The following is a 7,146-nucleotide window of genomic DNA, read 5'->3' as shown; positions in this document are numbered from 1 at the left end:
TATATATATATATATATATATATAATTATTATTATTATTATTTTTTAATCCATTTTTTGAATCCGTTTTTGCCATTATTAGCCATTTTTATTAGTTTATTATTATTATATCTGTAGTTTTATCAGTTTTTATTTAAGTTTTAGTTGTTTTATTACATCATGTCAAACTAAATTGATTACTAAATAGTTTTTTATGGTTTTATTATTAGTTAACTGTAATAACCCTGGTTCACTGGTTCACTTTGCATAAAATAAATTGTCAACTTTATTACATCCTAAACGGAAAATTAATGACTTTTGGTTGCTTCGTCACCACTAATCACTCCTTATTTTCTGTGTCACCACACTGAATTGCAAAAACAATGACTGTTTTCAAACAGGTTTCCCTAATCATCCTGCAATTGGTCGGACATGCAGATAGTCCCGCCTCCAAACTCACATCATTGGTTGAATCCATGTGGTTCTCAAACAAACCGATCAATGTTTTGAAAGTGTCACAGTATTGCACAGTGTCTGCACATTAATCTGGGCATATTTTAACATCCAAAAGTTGCACACTTCAGCTTTAAGAATGAGTTTTTATGAGACTCTCTGGACCTACAGCTGCACGTCAGTTTCAGCTCTGACTGAAGCATCATCAGCGACCAGCTCGATACTGCGAACCTCTCTGGCCCAAAACAGCTATGCAAGGTCAATTCTGTTAGTCGTTGCGTTTCACATTAGATTGCATTGAGAGTTTTTCCTCTGAGGGCTCTGTAACGGAGCGAACCAATAAACTGCTCTATTCTACATGTGTTTTTTTTTTCTCTTTCAGGTCGACTGCTGTCAAGGGAATCTTCATGCAGTTCAATTTCAGACATTCAGTGAACCCGTTGAGTACTGAAGTTACTGCCAGGAACATGAGCGTATTCACATTTGCATACATCATAATATGCTGCACACCTTCCTGTATTTCTCCTCTTTCCTCTCGAAATTAACCTGAAATGCTAATGGAAACCATTTTACGTCCATAATGTGGTGCATTTATGACTGAAACAGCTTATCCAATTATATACATTTTATTATATCTTATTTATTCTGATGTATTATATAGTATTGTTATGTAGTTATAAATTATTGTTATACAATTTTTTATTGCACTTTGAGACAATTGTTATTGCATTGAATAGTGTGCACTGATGAATCATTCACTATAAGATGAGTAACTTGAATTAAAAAAAAGGATGATTTTGAACTTCAAAGACATAAACCGTTTTAAATGAAGTTTTTATGAAAGCTAGAGTAATAAATGTCAATGTTATCAGCTCATGGAGTCCCGCAGGTTTAGTTAATGAACGCTGTGAGAGATCAGAGGTGTGCGACCGCGTAAAGACCCTGATATCTGTAATTGATGGGGTCCGTCAGCAGGATAAACACGTTTCCAGTAATTAGCCGGGCTAAATTAATGGCGGGTTTTGTTATGCTACCTTTCATAAAGTTCTGTAAGTTTATTGCCACGCACATTTGATTAACTTCCGCTCTGGGCTGATATTAGTTATGCTAATTACACTTTTGTGAATATTCTGATTTCCACTCAGGATTGATCAATGTTTCCCTCGTTTGTTCATCACAAAGTGTCTGGATCGATTGTATTTGCTAAGTTTACTAAATTATTTCTTCCTTGGTCTAAAAAGGGCATTTATTCTGAACATTTGAGCCGCAGTGTGACATCAGTGTTTTTACCCAGAATCCCCTGAGACTGACAGCGTACATTCTGTGAACTTGATTCATAAAGTTTCAGCATTTAGGAATAATACATTGGGTCAAAGACATGACCAACAGGCCCGATGCATGAAGTTTATAGGTTTTTTTTAGCTGCAGAAGAAGAGATAAATCCGTTCATTTGTTGTGGTGCATGTTAAAAGTGTTTCCTTTGGCTCCTCTCAGCATATCAGTCTGAGACACAAATGTTCAATTTTCCCACTTTGAAGTTTGTGCAAATCACTCGCAGTAATAATATCAACATGGACAGACATAAAGGAAAATATTAGAAATGAAAAATTCAGTTGAAGTCTGAATCAGTCTGTAAATAATGACAGTTTTCGACCTGTTCTTTTAAAGGAATAGTTCAGCCAAAAATGAAAATTTGCTGAAAGTTTACTCGCCCTCAGGCCGTCAGAGATGTAGATGAGTTTGTTTCTTCATCAGATTTGGAGAAATGTAGCATTGCATCAGTGTCTCAGCAATGGATGCTCAGCAGTGAATGGGTGCCGTCAGAATGAGAGTCCAAACAGCTGATAAAAAAATGGCTTCCCACTGCTCCAGGTGAGTCCATCAGTTCACATCCGGAGAAGACAAAAGCTGAAACAAATCCATCAAGGCATTTTTAACTAAAATAGTCTGTAATATTGAGCCACAGTGTGACGTCAGTGTTTTTACCCAGAAGACTGACAGCGTACATTGAGCAAGGCACCAAACCCCCAACTGCTCCCCGGGCGCCGCAGCAAAAAAATGGCTTCCCACTGCTCCAGGTGTGTGTTCACGGTGTGTGTGTGTGTGTGTTCACTGCTGTGTGTGTGCACTTTTGATGGGATAAATGCAGAGCACTAATTCCGAGTATGGGTCACCATACTTGGCCACATGTCACGTCACTTTCACTTTCAATAATGCTTCCTCCAGTGAAAAAGTGCATCTACTGTTGTCTTTCACATCAAAATCCAGCCACATATTTGTTTAGAGCTGTTTTGGCTTGTAAACAGTGCTTGATCTGTGCAGATTTCTCTCCTGATTCAGACCAGATGACTGTATCACTGGAGAAGCGTTATTATGGATTATGGATGTGTTTCAGCTTTTGTCTTCTCCAGATGTTAACTGATGAACTGGAGTTCTGTGGATTATTGTGATGTTTTTATCAGCTTTTTGGACTCTCATTCTGACGGCACCCATTCACTGCAGAGCATCCATTGCTGAGCAAGTGATGCAATGCTACATTTCTCCAAATCTGAACAAACTCATCTACATCTTGGATGGCCTGAGGCTGAGTACATTTACAGTTAATTTTCATTTTGGGTGAACTTTTCCTATCAGTAGGTAAGTATTGTAATGTGTAATGTTCAACAGATTCTGTAGTGTAGGACAGACAATGCATTCCACTGCGTTAAGAATAGAAATATCTTTGAAATGCATTATATAATATAATTTTGAATTGCATTATGTAATGCATGATAAAATGTTTGGAGTGAAGCTGGTGTGCAGTTGTACACACACACACACACACACACACACACACACACTCACACACCTCCTTCAGTTCCTGTTGTCAGTGGCAATGACCAGGGAAAGCGGCATACGAGCTGAATAATGCAGGACTGTTCCCGTCTCTTCCTGCATTTGTCCCTGAGCCGTCATGCTCCGTAGCTTTTTATTCCACTCTTTCTTCTCACATTGTGTCTGTTCGGTTTCATGGATTGTTGAGCATCGACTCTCAAATTTCTCTCAGGGCTGCTAGTTGGAAAAAATGGGTCACGAAAAAGAGTTTTTCTCATTTTTAGAACAGCTCTCACACTTGGTGTAAGGAAACAGTTCACCTAAAATAAAAATCTGCTAATATTTACTCAAGCTCATGCATCTCACAAATCATAAGAAATACTGATATGGTGCTTTTATGGTCTGGTATATATTGTTTTCATTGTATTTGCAGGAGCTAGACAGTCATGGTTAGTATGAACTGAAGATACTTAAAAATTTCTTCTTTCATGTTGCACAGCGAAAATAAAGCCATACAGGTTTGGAGCAACATTAGAGTGAGGAGGTGTGAATTATTCCTTTAAACTCTATTTGAAGAAGGAACTCGTGTGCATTTAATGTTGGGAAACATGTTTTAATCATGATTGTGTTTATTTGTGCTCTTGTGTCTCCAGAGATCTTTCCTCATTTTGATTAATCTCTATGATATATTTTCTCAGACGTACTGGAGATCATAACGTATTTTCAGAAATTCTCTTTTTTTCTAGCATTTTGTAAATAAAATCATGTTTGAGTTTTCATCAGTTATCAAGACAGATACAAATTTGTATCAATTTTTGAATATCAAAATTTAAGCAAGGGTTAATTAAGATTTTTTTTTATGTTTTTGAAAGAAAATGATCAGCAAGGCTGCGTTTATTTGATCAAAAATACAGTAAAAACAGTAATATTGAGATATTATTACAATTGAAAGTAACTTTTTCTGTTTTAATAAACTTTAAAATGTAATTTATCAAAGCTGTATTTTCAGCATCATTACTCCAGTCTTCAGTGTCGCATGATCTTCAGAAATCATTCTATTATGCTGATTTGCTGCTCAAGAAACATTTGAAAACAGTTGTGCTGCACAATATTTTTGTGGAAACTGTGATACATTTAATTTTTAAGGATTCTTTGATGAACAGAAAGTTTAAAAAACAGCATTTATTTGAAATAGAAATCTTTTGTAACATTATAAATGTCTTTACTGTCACTTTTGATCAAAATTAATGCATCTTTGATGAATAAAAGTAGCTTGTTAATGTCCACATACTCTGGACTGTAGTTCAGATTTCACATGAGGTCTTCGTGTTGATCTGCTCAAACGTTCCTCTCCATCTTCATTCAGTGTTTGTTTTGGAGCTTCAGTCAGATGATGGATAGGTGTGGGATTTGTTCATGTTTCATCCACCTTCACGTTCATCTGGTTGATTGCGTCTCTGCTGCTTTGATGAATCACACGCTCAGTAATGACCTGCTTGAACTTCTGCAGCTCTGAACTCAGTAAGTTCGTGACTTACTGAAGGCCTATCAGAAACCTTTCATCATGCACTGTCAATTTGTTTTTTTTGACTGGACAGAATAGGATCGCTTCAACCCGCAGCAACAGTGTTAAAGTAAAGTAAATTCCGTGGGGAAACCGCAGACTTGCCAACACTGCATCAGGCGTGATCGACTTGAAGTAGCGCTGCGCGACCGATCAGTGTATGACATTGAAGTATCGCGAGAGCGGTTCGAAAGCTTACGGAGCCGTCAAACACAGATCGGTCTGCGCAGCGCCGCTTCAAGTCGAAATCACTTTCAAAACGTTTTTTGCGAAGAAAAAAGTTAGAATTGCAAGAAGTTAACCCGAAATAGCGAGAAAAGCTGCAATTGCCTTTTTTTTATTCTGTGTCGGGGAAAAAACCCTGAATTTTGACATATACGTTTCAAATTTCAAGAAAAGTCAGAATTCGTAGTTTATATTTCGCAATTTTTTTCGGAATTGCAATAATGCTCAGAATTCACTTTTTCATTATTATTATTATTATTTTATTTATTTATTTTCTTGGCGGAAACTTTCATACTTTTCCACTTTGAAACTAATCAAAAATAATCACTAGTACGTTCTTAACACAAATGGCACATATTATGAGATTTATGACAAACGGAAGAAGCGAGAGGTAAACTTTGTTTTTATAGGCTAAATTTTGTCTATTACACCGTTTTGTTTTAGTGCTTAAAGGGGTCATATGATGCTGCTAAAAAAGAACATTATTTTGTGTATTTGGTGTAATGAAATGTGTTTATGCGGTTTAAGGTTCAAAAAACACATTATTTTCCACATACTGTACATTATTGTTTCTCATCTATACCCCGCCTTTCTGAAACGCGTCATGAAAGCTCATCGGTCTGAAAAGCGAGGTGTGCTGTGATTGGCCAGCTATCCAGTGCGTTGTGATTGGCCGAATACCTCAAGCGTGTGACAGAAATGATACGCCCCTCACCATACAGTGATGCCATGCCCCGGAGCAACGAGACAAAACCAATAAAACCCATTATAAACAAGGCATTTGTTGCATTCAGTGGGGACATAATTACTTATTATAATGACTTATACTGTCTTTTTTACGTGTTGCGTTGCATCGCATCGCGCCGCGTAAACATAAAACTATGTCTGCATTTGTGATCGGAGCAATGACAAACAACAAGCGCTACTCTACACTGCTCAAAACTCACTTTTGAATCGTCAGTGGCAAATTCTTTAAATATGAAAATGTACTTCCAGTCTGTGAGTCAGCATTATTTGTCAGAACACCGGCATTGTAGGCTACCGTGGGGGCGTGTTAGAACGAGGTGTTTTAGGGGGGTGTGGACGAGTCTTAAATTTTATAAAGAATATCTCTTTGGATTTGAGACTTTAGTCTTTGCAACTTTAGGGATCTTATCTATTCTCGAACAGCTTGTAACACTCCAAAGAGAAAGGAAAAACTTGAAATCGCATCAAATGACCCCTTTAAGAATCAGTGAATGCTTATTAGTAATCGAGTTCGGAGCGATATGATAAATCGTTCATATCAAGATGCATTTTTTGCTTTGTTTCTATACTTGAGGAAAAACTCATAGGCTGAAGTTATGCACAAGCATCGCACAGCGTCTGTGGGCATTTATGTTTGGAAACTTCAGTTTTTGTGTGGATTGGTTGGCGATCTGCGGGACTAAGAGGGAATATTGACTCTTTTACAGCATGCTGCCCCTTTGAATACCAAACCATTTCTTTTTATTTCATCACTTGCTTGTAACTGATGCAAGCTGACGTCCCCGTGTCGCGCAGCACTGCAGGCTGTCAGGAGGAATCTGATCCGGCGCCGAGCGTCACGAATATCGACAGAAAGCTCAGATGCAAATAAAGTGCTGATGCCCTACAGTTTCACTGCATCTGACTGCAGGGTCACCAGAGCTTTCTGTGCACTCAGGACTCATCACATCTGCATGCGAACTAGATGTAGAAACAGATGTCAGGATTAGACGGGAAGCGTTTATGTAAGAATGGCTTTACAGGCAATTTAAAGCATTTATTCTGCTGTGGTTCATTGAGGCCCAAATGTGTCCTTGCTGTGCCACTGAATGGAATTATGATAATAATGTTTCCAAAGCATGCATAAAAAGGCCATTTAGAAAAAAAATCTGAATGGTTACAAAAATTTTCATTAGGGCCTTACTGAAAAAAAAAAAAAGTTTAGTTGAAGTACTAAAATAACATGCATAAACGTAAATAATGTACATAAAATAATTAAATAATAAAACTTTTAAAAAATACATGCCATAAATACATACCTGTTAAAAAAAATACAAAAATAAAATTACTAAAACTTTAACTCCAATGAGAAATGTTACCTTGGCA

This window comes from Sinocyclocheilus grahami, unplaced genomic scaffold (genome assembly GCF_001515645.1).
Source record: "Sinocyclocheilus grahami isolate Dianchi unplaced genomic scaffold, SAMN03320097.WGS_v1.1 scaffold316.1, whole genome shotgun sequence".
NCBI lineage: Eukaryota > Metazoa > Chordata > Actinopteri > Cypriniformes > Cyprinidae > Sinocyclocheilus > Sinocyclocheilus grahami.
Note: the sequence above shows the minus strand (reverse complement) of the source record.